Here is a 12,500-nt window from a genome sequence, read left to right on the forward strand (position 1 = left end):
ATAGAGTCAATGCCCGATCTCTGAATATTAACAGGTTTGGGCCTGGATAGTACATGGATGGGAGACTGCCTGGGAATACCAGGTGCTGTAAGCTTTTTGGACATTTTTCACTTAGTATATAATAATTTTGCCAAAAAATAGAGTCAATGCCCGATCTCTGAATATTAACAGGTTTGGGCCTGGTTAGTACATGGATGGGAGACTGCCTGGGAATACCAGGTGCTGTAAGCTTTTTGGACATTTTTCACTTAGTATATAATAATTTTGCCAAAAAAATAGAGTCAATGCCCGATCTCTGAATCTTAGCAGGTTTAGGTCTGGTTAGCACTTTGATGAGAGACTGCCTGGGAATACCAGGTGCTTTAATCTGTTTGAAAAATTTCACGAATTATATAATAATCTTTCATTAAAAAAAAAAAAAAAAAAAAATAGAGTCAATGCCCGATCTCTGAATATTAACAGGTTTGGGCCTGGATAGTACATGGATGGGAGACCGCCTGGGAATACCAGGTGCTGTAAGCTTTTTGGACATTTTTCACTTAGTATATAATAATTTTGCCAAAAAATAGAGTCAATGCCCGATCTCTGAATATTAACAGGTTTGGGCCTGGTTAGTACATGGATGGGAGACTGCCTGGGAATACCAGGTGCTGTAAGCTTTTTGGACATTTTTCACTTAGTATATAATAATTTTGCCAAAAAATAGAGTCAATGCCCGATCTCTGAATCTTAGCAGGTTTAGGTCTGGTTAGCACTTTGATGAGAGACTGCCTGGGAATACCAGGTGCTTTAATCTCTTTGGAAAATTTCACGAATTATATAATAATCTTTCATTTAAAAAAAAAAAAAAAAAAAAAAAAGAGTCAATGCCCGATCTCTGAATCTTAGCAGGTTTAGGTATGGTTAGCACTTTGATGAGAGACTGCCTAGGAATACCAGGTGCTTTAAGCTTTTGGGTTTTCTTTCCTACTTATATAATGTATTGGCGATTAGATTGGCTGGTCTTTAAATAGCCCTCTCTTTGCTGCTGTCTTCGCTTACGGCCATACCAACCTGGCTATGCCCGATCTAGTCTGATCTCGGAAGCTAAGCAGGTTTGGGCCTGGTTAGTACTTGGATGGGAGACCGCCTGGGAATACCAGGTGCTGTAAGCTTTTTGGACATTTTTCACTTAGTATATAATAATTTTGCCAAAAAATAGAGTCAATGCCCGATCTCTGAATCTTAGCAGGTTTAGGTATGGTTAGCACTTTGATGAGAGACTGCCTAGGAATACCAGGTGCTTTAAGCTTTTGGGTTTTCTTTCTTACTTATATAATGTACTGGCGATTAGATTGGCTGGTCTTTAAATAGCCCTCTCTTTGCTGCTGTCTTCGCTTACGGCCATACCAACCTGGCTATGCCCGATCTCGTCTGATCTCGGAAGCTAAGCAGGTTTGGGCCTGGTTAGTACTTGGATGGGAGACCGCCTGGGAATACCAGGTGCTGTAAGCTTTTTGGACATTTTTCACTTAGTATATAATAATTTTGCCAAAAAATAGAGTCAATGCCCGATCTCTGAATATTAACAGGTTTGGGCCTGGTTAGTACATGGATGGGAGACTGCCTGGGAATACCAGGTGCTGTAAGCTTTTTGGACATTTTTCACTTAGTATATAATAATTTTGCCAAAAAATAGAGTCAATGCCCGATCTCTGAATCTTAGCAGGTTTAGGTCTGGTTAGCACTTTGATGAGAGACTGCCTGGGAATACCAGGTGCTTTAATCTCTTTGGAAAATTTCACGAATTATATAATAATCTTTCATTTAAAAAAAAAAAAAAAAAAAAGAGTCAATGCCCGATCTCTGAATATTAACAGGTTTGGGCCTGGTTAGTACATGGATGGGAGACTGCCTGGGAATACCAGGTGCTGTAAGCTTTTTGGACATTTTTCACTTAGTATATAATAATTTTGCCAAAAAATAGAGTCAATGCCCGATCTCTGAATCTTAGCAGGTTTAGGTCTGGTTAGCACTTTGATGAGAGACTGCCTGGGAATACCAGGTGCTTTAATCTCTTTGGAAAATTTCACGAATTATATAATAATCTTTCATTTAAAAAAAAAAAAAAAAAAAAAAAGAGTCAATGCCCGATCTCTGAATCTTAGCAGGTTTAGGTATGGTTAGCACTTTGATGAGAGACTGCCTAGGAATACCAGGTGCTTTAAGCTTTTGGGTTTTCTTTCCTACTTATATAATGTACTGGCGATTAGATTGGCTGGTCTTTAAATAGCCCTCTCTTTGCTGCTGTCTTCGCTTACGGCCATACCAACCTGGCTATGCCCGATCTAGTCTGATCTCGGAAGCTAAGCAGGTTTGGGCCTGGTTAGTACTTGGATGGGAGACCGCCTGGGAATACCAGGTGCTGTAAGCTTTTTGGACATTTTTCACTTAGTATATAATAATTTTGCCAAAAAATAGAGTCAATGCCCGATCTCTGAATCTTAGCAGGTTTAGGTATGGTTAGCACTTTGATGAGAGACTGCCTAGGAATACCAGGTGCTTTAAGCTTTTGGGTTTTCTTTCTTACTTATATAATGTACTGGCGATTAGATTGGCTGGTCTTTAAATAGCCCTCTCTTTGCTGCTGTCTTCGCTTACGGCCATACCAACCTGGCTATGCCCGATCTCGTCTGATCTCGGAAGCTAAGCAGGTTTGGGCCTGGTTAGTACTTGGATGGGAGACCGCCTGGGAATACCAGGTGCTGTAAGCTTTTTGGACATTTTTCACTTAGTATATAATAATTTTGCCAAAAAATAGAGTCAATGCCCGATCTCTGAATATTAACAGGTTTGGGCCTGGTTAGTACATGGATGGGAGACTGCCTGGGAATACCAGGTGCTGTAAGCTTTTTGGACATTTTTCACTTAGTATATAATAATTTTGCCAAAAAATAGAGTCAATGCCCGATCTCTGAATCTTAGCAGGTTTAGGTCTGGTTAGCACTTTGATGAGAGACTGCCTGGGAATACCAGGTGCTTTAATCTCTTTGGAAAATTTCACAAATTATATAATAATCTTTCATTTAAAAAAAAAAAAAAAAAAAAAGAGTCAATGCCCGATCTCTGAATATTAACAGGTTTGGGCCTGGTTAGTACATGGATGGGAGACTGCCTGGGAATACCAGGTGCTGTAAGCTTTTTGGACATTTTTCACTTAGTATATAATAATTTTGCCAAAAAATAGAGTCAATGCCCGATCTCTGAATCTTAGCAGGTTTAGGTCTGGTTAGCACTTTGATGAGAGACTGCCTGGGAATACCAGGTGCTTTAATCTGTTTGAAAAATTTCACGAATTATATAATAATCTTTCATTAAAAAAAAAAAAAAAAAAAATAGAGTCAATGCCCGATCTCTGAATATTAACAGGTTTGGGCCTGGATAGTACATGGATGGGAGACTGCCTGGGAATACCAGGTGCTGTAAGCTTTTTGGACATTTTTCACTTAGTATATAATAATTTTGCCAAAAAATAGAGTCAATGCCCGATCTCTGAATATTAACAGGTTTGGGCCTGGTTAGTACATGGATGGGAGACTGCCTGGGAATACCAGGTGCTGTAAGCTTTTTGGACATTTTTCACTTAGTATATAATAATTTTGCCAAAAAATAGAGTCAATGCCCGATCTCTGAATCTTAGCAGGTTTAGGTCTGGTTAGCACTTTGATGAGAGACTGCCTGGGAATACCAGGTGCTTTAATCTGTTTGAAAAATTTCACGAATTATATAATAATCTTTCATTAAAAAAAAAAAAAAAAAAAAATAGAGTCAATGCCCGATCTCTGAATATTAACAGGTTTGGGCCTGGATAGTACATGGATGGGAGACCGCCTGGGAATACCAGGTGCTGTAAGCTTTTTGGACATTTTTCACTTAGTATATAATAATTTTGCCAAAAAATAGAGTCAATGCCCGATCTCTGAATATTAACAGGTTTGGGCCTGGTTAGTACATGGATGGGAGACTGCCTGGGAATACCAGGTGCTGTAAGCTTTTTGGACATTTTTCACTTAGTATATAATAATTTTGCCAAAAAATAGAGTCAATGCCCGATCTCTGAATCTTAGCAGGTTTAGGTCTGGTTAGCACTTTGATGAGAGACTGCCTGGGAATACCAGGTGCTTTAATCTCTTTGGAAAATTTCACGAATTATATAATAATCTTTCATTTAAAAAAAAAAAAAAAAAAAAAAAAGAGTCAATGCCCGATCTCTGAATCTTAGCAGGTTTAGGTATGGTTAGCACTTTGATGAGAGACTGCCTAGGAATACCAGGTGCTTTAAGCTTTTGGGTTTTCTTTCCTACTTATATAATGTATTGGCGATTAGATTGGCTGGTCTTTAAATAGCCCTCTCTTTGCTGCTGTCTTCGCTTACGGCCATACCAACCTGGCTATGCCCGATCTAGTCTGATCTCGGAAGCTAAGCAGGTTTGGGCCTGGTTAGTACTTGGATGGGAGACCGCCTGGGAATACCAGGTGCTGTAAGCTTTTTGGACATTTTTCACTTAGTATATAATAATTTTGCCAAAAAATAGAGTCAATGCCCGATCTCTGAATCTTAGCAGGTTTAGGTATGGTTAGCACTTTGATGAGAGACTGCCTAGGAATACCAGGTGCTTTAAGCTTTTGGGTTTTCTTTCTTACTTATATAATGTACTGGCGATTAGATTGGCTGGTCTTTAAATAGCCCTCTCTTTGCTGCTGTCTTCGCTTACGGCCATACCAACCTGGCTATGCCCGATCTCGTCTGATCTCGGAAGCTAAGCAGGTTTGGGCCTGGTTAGTACTTGGATGGGAGACCGCCTGGGAATACCAGGTGCTGTAAGCTTTTTGGACATTTTTCACTTAGTATATAATAATTTTGCCAAAAAATAGAGTCAATGCCCGATCTCTGAATATTAACAGGTTTGGGCCTGGTTAGTACATGGATGGGAGACTGCCTGGGAATACCAGGTGCTGTAAGCTTTTTGGACATTTTTCACTTAGTATATAATAATTTTGCCAAAAAATAGAGTCAATGCCCGATCTCTGAATCTTAGCAGGTTTAGGTCTGGTTAGCACTTTGATGAGAGACTGCCTGGGAATACCAGGTGCTTTAATCTGTTTGAAAAATTTCACGAATTATATAATAATCTTTCATTAAAAAAAAAAAAAAAAAAAAATAGAGTCAATGCCCGATCTCTGAATATTAACAGGTTTGGGCCTGGATAGTACATGGATGGGAGACCGCCTGGGAATACCAGGTGCTGTAAGCTTTTTGGACATTTTTCACTTAGTATATAATAATTTTGCCAAAAAATAGAGTCAATGCCCGATCTCTGAATATTAACAGGTTTGGGCCTGGTTAGTACATGGATGGGAGACTGCCTGGGAATACCAGGTGCTGTAAGCTTTTTGGACATTTTTCACTTAGTATATAATAATTTTGCCAAAAATAGAGTCAATGCCCGATCTCTGAATCTTAGCAGGTTTAGGTCTGGTTAGCACTTTGATGAGAGACTGCCTGGGAATACCAGGTGCTTTAATCTCTTTGGAAAATTTCACGAATTATATAATAATCTTTCATTTAAAAAAAAAAAAAAAAAAAAAAAGAGTCAATGCCCGATCTCTGAATCTTAGCAGGTTTAGGTATGGTTAGCACTTTGATGAGAGACTGCCTAGGAATACCAGGTGCTTTAAGCTTTTGGGTTTTCTTTCCTACTTATATAATGTATTGGCGATTAGATTGGCTGGTCTTTAAATAGCCCTCTCTTTGCTGCTGTCTTCGCTTACGGCCATACCAACCTGGCTATGCCCGATCTAGTCTGATCTCGGAAGCTAAGCAGGTTTGGGCCTGGTTAGTACTTGGATGGGAGACCGCCTGGGAATACCAGGTGCTGTAAGCTTTTTGGACATTTTTCACTTAGTATATAATAATTTTGCCAAAAAATAGAGTCAATGCCCGATCTCTGAATCTTAGCAGGTTTAGGTATGGTTAGCACTTTGATGAGAGACTGCCTAGGAATACCAGGTGCTTTAAGCTTTTGGGTTTTCTTTCTTACTTATATAATGTACTGGCGATTAGATTGGCTGGTCTTTAAATAGCCCTCTCTTTGCTGCTGTCTTCGCTTACGGCCATACCAACCTGGCTATGCCCGATCTCGTCTGATCTCGGAAGCTAAGCAGGTTTGGGCCTGGTTAGTACTTGGATGGGAGACCGCCTGGGAATACCAGGTGCTGTAAGCTTTTTGGACATTTTTCACTTAGTATATAATAATTTTGCCAAAAAATAGAGTCAATGCCCGATCTCTGAATATTAACAGGTTTGGGCCTGGTTAGTACATGGATGGGAGACTGCCTGGGAATACCAGGTGCTGTAAGCTTTTTGGACATTTTTCACTTAGTATATAATAATTTTGCCAAAAAATAGAGTCAATGCCCGATCTCTGAATCTTAGCAGGTTTAGGTCTGGTTAGCACTTTGATGAGAGACTGCCTGGGAATACCAGGTGCTTTAATCTCTTTGGAAAATTTCACGAATTATATAATAATCTTTCATTTAAAAAAAAAAAAAAAAAAAAGAGTCAATGCCCGATCTCTGAATATTAACAGGTTTGGGCCTGGTTAGTACATGGATGGGAGACTGCCTGGGAATACCAGGTGCTGTAAGCTTTTTGGACATTTTTCACTTAGTATATAATAATTTTGCCAAAAAATAGAGTCAATGCCCGATCTCTGAATCTTAGCAGGTTTAGGTCTGGTTAGCACTTTGATGAGAGACTGCCTGGGAATACCAGGTGCTTTAATCTCTTTGGAAAATTTCACGAATTATATAATAATCTTTCATTTAAAAAAAAAAAAAAAAAAAAAAAGAGTCAATGCCCGATCTCTGAATCTTAGCAGGTTTAGGTATGGTTAGCACTTTGATGAGAGACTGCCTAGGAATACCAGGTGCTTTAAGCTTTTGGGTTTTCTTTCCTACTTATATAATGTACTGGCGATTAGATTGGCTGGTCTTTAAATAGCCCTCTCTTTGCTGCTGTCTTCGCTTACGGCCATACCAACCTGGCTATGCCCGATCTAGTCTGATCTCGGAAGCTAAGCAGGTTTGGGCCTGGTTAGTACTTGGATGGGAGACCGCCTGGGAATACCAGGTGCTGTAAGCTTTTTGGACATTTTTCACTTAGTATATAATAATTTTGCCAAAAAATAGAGTCAATGCCCGATCTCTGAATCTTAGCAGGTTTAGGTATGGTTAGCACTTTGATGAGAGACTGCCTAGGAATACCAGGTGCTTTAAGCTTTTGGGTTTTCTTTCTTACTTATATAATGTACTGGCGATTAGATTGGCTGGTCTTTAAATAGCCCTCTCTTTGCTGCTGTCTTCGCTTACGGCCATACCAACCTGGCTATGCCCGATCTCGTCTGATCTCGGAAGCTAAGCAGGTTTGGGCCTGGTTAGTACTTGGATGGGAGACCGCCTGGGAATACCAGGTGCTGTAAGCTTTTTGGACATTTTTCACTTAGTATATAATAATTTTGCCAAAAAATAGAGTCAATGCCCGATCTCTGAATATTAACAGGTTTGGGCCTGGTTAGTACATGGATGGGAGACTGCCTGGGAATACCAGGTGCTGTAAGCTTTTTGGACATTTTTCACTTAGTATATAATAATTTTGCCAAAAAATAGAGTCAATGCCCGATCTCTGAATCTTAGCAGGTTTAGGTCTGGTTAGCACTTTGATGAGAGACTGCCTGGGAATACCAGGTGCTTTAATCTCTTTGGAAAATTTCACAAATTATATAATAATCTTTCATTTAAAAAAAAAAAAAAAAAAAAAGAGTCAATGCCCGATCTCTGAATATTAACAGGTTTGGGCCTGGTTAGTACATGGATGGGAGACTGCCTGGGAATACCAGGTGCTGTAAGCTTTTTGGACATTTTTCACTTAGTATATAATAATTTTGCCAAAAAATAGAGTCAATGCCCGATCTCTGAATCTTAGCAGGTTTAGGTCTGGTTAGCACTTTGATGAGAGACTGCCTGGGAATACCAGGTGCTTTAATCTGTTTGAAAAATTTCACGAATTATATAATAATCTTTCATTAAAAAAAAAAAAAAAAAAAATAGAGTCAATGCCCGATCTCTGAATATTAACAGGTTTGGGCCTGGATAGTACATGGATGGGAGACTGCCTGGGAATACCAGGTGCTGTAAGCTTTTTGGACATTTTTCACTTAGTATATAATAATTTTGCCAAAAAATAGAGTCAATGCCCGATCTCTGAATATTAACAGGTTTGGGCCTGGTTAGTACATGGATGGGAGACTGCCTGGGAATACCAGGTGCTGTAAGCTTTTTGGACATTTTTCACTTAGTATATAATAATTTTGCCAAAAAATAGAGTCAATGCCCGATCTCTGAATCTTAGCAGGTTTAGGTCTGGTTAGCACTTTGATGAGAGACTGCCTGGGAATACCAGGTGCTTTAATCTGTTTGAAAAATTTCACGAATTATATAATAATCTTTCATTAAAAAAAAAAAAAAAAAAAAATAGAGTCAATGCCCGATCTCTGAATATTAACAGGTTTGGGCCTGGATAGTACATGGATGGGAGACTGCCTGGGAATACCAGGTGCTGTAAGCTTTTTGGACATTTTTCACTTAGTATATAATAATTTTGCCAAAAAATAGAGTCAATGCCCGATCTCTGAATATTAACAGGTTTGGGCCTGGTTAGTACATGGATGGGAGACTGCCTGGGAATACCAGGTGCTGTAAGCTTTTTGGACATTTTTCACTTAGTATATAATAATTTTGCCAAAAAATAGAGTCAATGCCCGATCTCTGAATCTTAGCAGGTTTAGGTCTGGTTAGCACTTTGATGAGAGACTGCCTGGGAATACCAGGTTCTTTAATCTCTTTGGAAAATTTCACGAATTATATAATAATCTTTCATTTAAAAAAAAAAAAAAAAAAAAAAAGAGTCAATGCCCGATCTCTGAATCTTAGCAGGTTTAGGTATGGTTAGCACTTTGATGAGAGACTGCCTAGGAATACCAGGTGCTTTAAGCTTTTGGGTTTTCTTTCCTACTTATATAATGTACTGGCGATTAGATTGGCTGGTCTTTAAATAGCCCTCTCTTTGCTGCTGTCTTCGCTTACGGCCATACCAACCTGGCTATGCCCGATCTCGTCTGATCTCGGAAGCTAAGCAGGTTTGGGCCTGGTTAGTACTTGGATGGGAGACCGCCTGGGAATACCAGGTGCTGTAAGCTTTTTGGACATTTTTCACTTAGTATATAATAATTTTGCCAAAAAATAGAGTCAATGCCCGATCTCTGAATCTTAGCAGGTTTAGGTCTGGTTAGCACTTTGATGAGAGACTGCCTGGGAATACCAGGTGCTTTAATCTCTTTGGAAAATTTCACGAATTATATAATAATCTTTCATTTAAAAAAAAAAAAAAAAAAAAAAAGAGTCAATGCCCGATCTCTGAATCTTAGCAGGTTTAGGTATGGTTAGCACTTTGATGAGAGACTGCCTAGGAATACCAGGTGCTTTAAGCTTTTGGGTTTTCTTTCCTACTTATATAATGTACTGGCGATTAGATTGGCTGGTCTTTAAATAGCCCTCTCTTTGCTGCTGTCTTCGCTTACGGCCATACCAACCTGGCTATGCCCGATCTAGTCTGATCTCGGAAGCTAAGCAGGTTTGGGCCTGGTTAGTACTTGGATGGGAGACCGCCTGGGAATACCAGGTGCTGTAAGCTTTTTGGACATTTTTCACTTAGTATATAATAATTTTGCCAAAAAATAGAGTCAATGCCCGATCTCTGAATATTAACAGGTTTGGGCCTGGTTAGTACATGGATGGGAGACTGCCTGGGAATACCAGGTGCTGTAAGCTTTTTGGACATTTTTCACTTAGTATATAATAATTTTGCCAAAAAATAGAGTCAATGCCCGATCTCTGAATCTTAGCAGGTTTAGGTCTGGTTAGCACTTTGATGAGAGACTGCCTGGGAATACCAGGTGCTTTAATCTCTTTGGAAAATTTCACAAATTATATAATAATCTTTCATTTAAAAAAAAAAAAAAAAAAAAGAGTCAATGCCCGATCTCTGAATATTAACAGGTTTGGGCCTGGTTAGTACATGGATGGGAGACTGCCTGGGAATACCAGGTGCTGTAAGCTTTTTGGACATTTTTCACTTAGTATATAATAATTTTGCCAAAAAATAGAGTCAATGCCCGATCTCTGAATCTTAGCAGGTTTAGGTCTGGTTAGCACTTTGATGAGAGACTGCCTGGGAATACCAGGTGCTTTAATCTGTTTGAAAAATTTCACGAATTATATAATAATCTTTCATTAAAAAAAAAAAAAAAAAAAAAAAAATAGAGTCAATGCCCGATCTCTGAATATTAACAGGTTTGGGCCTGGATAGTACATGGATGGGAGACTGCCTGGGAATACCAGGTGCTGTAAGCTTTTTGGACATTTTTCACTTAGTATATAATAATTTTGCCAAAAAATAGAGTCAATGCCCGATCTCTGAATATTAACAGGTTTGGGCCTGGTTAGTACATGGATGGGAGACTGCCTGGGAATACCAGGTGCTGTAAGCTTTTTGGACATTTTTCACTTAGTATATAATAATTTTGCCAAAAAATAGAGTCAATGCCCGATCTCTGAATCTTAGCAGGTTTAGGTCTGGTTAGCACTTTGATGAGAGACTGCCTGGGAATACCAGGTGCTTTAATCTGTTTGAAAAATTTCACGAATTATATAATAATCTTTCATTAAAAAAAAAAAAAAAAAAAAATAGAGTCAATGCCCGATCTCTGAATATTAACAGGTTTGGGCCTGGATAGTACATGGATGGGAGACTGCCTGGGAATACCAGGTGCTGTAAGCTTTTTGGACATTTTTCACTTAGTATATAATAATTTTGCCAAAAAATAGAGTCAATGCCCGATCTCTGAATATTAACAGGTTTGGGCCTGGTTAGTACATGGATGGGAGACTGCCTGGGAATACCAGGTGCTGTAAGCTTTTTGGACATTTTTCACTTAGTATATAATAATTTTGCCAAAAAAATAGAGTCAATGCCCGATCTCTGAATCTTAGCAGGTTTAGGTCTGGTTAGCACTTTGATGAGAGACTGCCTGGGAATACCAGGTGCTTTAATCTCTTTGGAAAATTTCACGAATTATATAATAATCTTTCATTTAAAAAAAAAAAAAAAAAAAAAAAGAGTCAATGCCCGATCTCTGAATCTTAGCAGGTTTAGGTATGGTTAGCACTTTGATGAGAGACTGCCTAGGAATACCAGGTGCTTTAAGCTTTTGGGTTTTCTTTCCTACTTATATAATGTACTGGCGATTAGATTGGCTGGTCTTTAAATAGCCCTCTCTTTGCTGCTGTCTTCGCTTACGGCCATACCAACCTGGCTATGCCCGATCTCGTCTGATCTCGGAAGCTAAGCAGGTTTGGGCCTGGTTAGTACTTGGATGGGAGACCGCCTGGGAATACCAGGTGCTGTAAGCTTTTTGGACATTTTTCACTTAGTATATAATAATTTTGCCAAAAAATAGAGTCAATGCCCGATCTCTGAATATTAACAGGTTTGGGCCTGGTTAGTACATGGATGGGAGACTGCCTGGGAATACCAGGTGCTGTAAGCTTTTTGGACATTTTTCACTTAGTATATAATAATTTTGCCAAAAAATAGAGTCAATGCCCGATCTCTGAATCTTAGCAGGTTTAGGTCTGGTTAGCACTTTGATGAGAGACTGCCTGGGAATACCAGGTGCTTTAATCTCTTTGGAAAATTTCACGAATTATATAATAATCTTTCATTTAAAAAAAAAAAAAAAAAAAAAAAGAGTCAATGCCCGATCTCTGAATCTTAGCAGGTTTAGGTATGGTTAGCACTTTGATGAGAGACTGCCTAGGAATACCAGGTGCTTTAAGCTTTTGGGTTTTCTTTCCTACTTATATAATGTATTGGCGATTAGATTGGCTGGTCTTTAAATAGCCCTCTCTTTGCTGCTGTCTTCGCTTACGGCCATACCAACCTGGCTATGCCCGATCTAGTCTGATCTCGGAAGCTAAGCAGGTTTGGGCCTGGTTAGTACTTGGATGGGAGACCGCCTGGGAATACCAGGTGCTGTAAGCTTTTTGGACATTTTTCACTTAGTATATAATAATTTTGCCAAAAAATAGAGTCAATGCCCGATCTCTGAATCTTAGCAGGTTTAGGTATGGTTAGCACTTTGATGAGAGACTGCCTAGGAATACCAGGTGCTTTAAGCTTTTGGGTTTTCTTTCTTACTTATATAATGTACTGGCGATTAGATTGGCTGGTCTTTAAATAGCCCTCTCTTTGCTGCTGTCTTCGCTTACGGCCATACCAACCTGGCTATGCCCGATCTCGTCTGATCTCGGAAGCTAAGCAGGTTTGGGCCTGGTTAGTACTT

The 12,500-nt window shown here is 39.2% G+C and overlaps 15 non-coding genes across 15 annotated transcripts in view; all 15 read left to right on the top strand.

Moving 5' to 3' along the window:
• Nucleotides 1-1,035: 1,035 nt before the first annotated feature.
• Nucleotides 1,036-1,154, top strand: LOC113086363 (5S ribosomal RNA). Its single transcript, XR_003284779.1, has one exon. It is a non-coding gene; the product is annotated as a 5S ribosomal RNA (ribosomal RNA).
• A 221-nt stretch (nt 1,155-1,375) lies between these two features.
• On the top strand, nt 1,376-1,494 carry LOC113086429 (5S ribosomal RNA). Its single transcript, XR_003284840.1, has one exon. It is a non-coding gene; the product is annotated as a 5S ribosomal RNA (ribosomal RNA).
• An 800-nt stretch (nt 1,495-2,294) lies between these two features.
• Nucleotides 2,295-2,413, top strand: LOC113086364 (5S ribosomal RNA). The gene has a single exon (XR_003284780.1). It is a non-coding gene; the product is annotated as a 5S ribosomal RNA (ribosomal RNA).
• Nucleotides 2,414-2,634: 221 nt separating this feature from the next.
• On the top strand, nt 2,635-2,753 carry LOC113086430 (5S ribosomal RNA). The gene has a single exon (XR_003284841.1). It is a non-coding gene; the product is annotated as a 5S ribosomal RNA (ribosomal RNA).
• A 1,655-nt stretch (nt 2,754-4,408) lies between these two features.
• Nucleotides 4,409-4,527, top strand: LOC113086365 (5S ribosomal RNA). Its single transcript, XR_003284781.1, has one exon. It is a non-coding gene; the product is annotated as a 5S ribosomal RNA (ribosomal RNA).
• Nucleotides 4,528-4,748: 221 nt separating this feature from the next.
• Nucleotides 4,749-4,867, top strand: LOC113086431 (5S ribosomal RNA). The gene has a single exon (XR_003284842.1). It is a non-coding gene; the product is annotated as a 5S ribosomal RNA (ribosomal RNA).
• A 938-nt stretch (nt 4,868-5,805) lies between these two features.
• On the top strand, nt 5,806-5,924 carry LOC113086366 (5S ribosomal RNA). Its single transcript, XR_003284782.1, has one exon. It is a non-coding gene; the product is annotated as a 5S ribosomal RNA (ribosomal RNA).
• Nucleotides 5,925-6,145: 221 nt separating this feature from the next.
• Nucleotides 6,146-6,264, top strand: LOC113086432 (5S ribosomal RNA). Its single transcript, XR_003284843.1, has one exon. It is a non-coding gene; the product is annotated as a 5S ribosomal RNA (ribosomal RNA).
• An 800-nt stretch (nt 6,265-7,064) lies between these two features.
• Nucleotides 7,065-7,183, top strand: LOC113086367 (5S ribosomal RNA). The gene has a single exon (XR_003284783.1). It is a non-coding gene; the product is annotated as a 5S ribosomal RNA (ribosomal RNA).
• Nucleotides 7,184-7,404: 221 nt separating this feature from the next.
• LOC113086433 (5S ribosomal RNA) lies at nt 7,405-7,523 on the top strand. The gene has a single exon (XR_003284844.1). It is a non-coding gene; the product is annotated as a 5S ribosomal RNA (ribosomal RNA).
• Nucleotides 7,524-9,177: 1,654 nt separating this feature from the next.
• On the top strand, nt 9,178-9,296 carry LOC113086435 (5S ribosomal RNA). Its single transcript, XR_003284846.1, has one exon. It is a non-coding gene; the product is annotated as a 5S ribosomal RNA (ribosomal RNA).
• Nucleotides 9,297-9,671: 375 nt separating this feature from the next.
• LOC113086368 (5S ribosomal RNA) lies at nt 9,672-9,790 on the top strand. The gene has a single exon (XR_003284785.1). It is a non-coding gene; the product is annotated as a 5S ribosomal RNA (ribosomal RNA).
• A 1,659-nt stretch (nt 9,791-11,449) lies between these two features.
• Nucleotides 11,450-11,568, top strand: LOC113086436 (5S ribosomal RNA). Its single transcript, XR_003284847.1, has one exon. It is a non-coding gene; the product is annotated as a 5S ribosomal RNA (ribosomal RNA).
• Nucleotides 11,569-12,080: 512 nt separating this feature from the next.
• Nucleotides 12,081-12,199, top strand: LOC113086369 (5S ribosomal RNA). Its single transcript, XR_003284786.1, has one exon. It is a non-coding gene; the product is annotated as a 5S ribosomal RNA (ribosomal RNA).
• Nucleotides 12,200-12,420: 221 nt separating this feature from the next.
• LOC113086437 (5S ribosomal RNA) overlaps nt 12,421-12,500 on the top strand; it is a 119-nt gene continuing 39 nt past the window's right edge. The window contains exon 1 of the ribosomal RNA XR_003284848.1: nt 12,421-12,500. This exon is cut by the window's right edge and continues 39 nt beyond it. This is a non-coding gene — a ribosomal RNA (5S ribosomal RNA).

Source organism: Carassius auratus, unplaced genomic scaffold (genome assembly GCF_003368295.1).
Source record: "Carassius auratus strain Wakin unplaced genomic scaffold, ASM336829v1 scaf_tig00043240, whole genome shotgun sequence".
Classification (NCBI taxonomy): domain Eukaryota; kingdom Metazoa; phylum Chordata; class Actinopteri; order Cypriniformes; family Cyprinidae; genus Carassius; species Carassius auratus.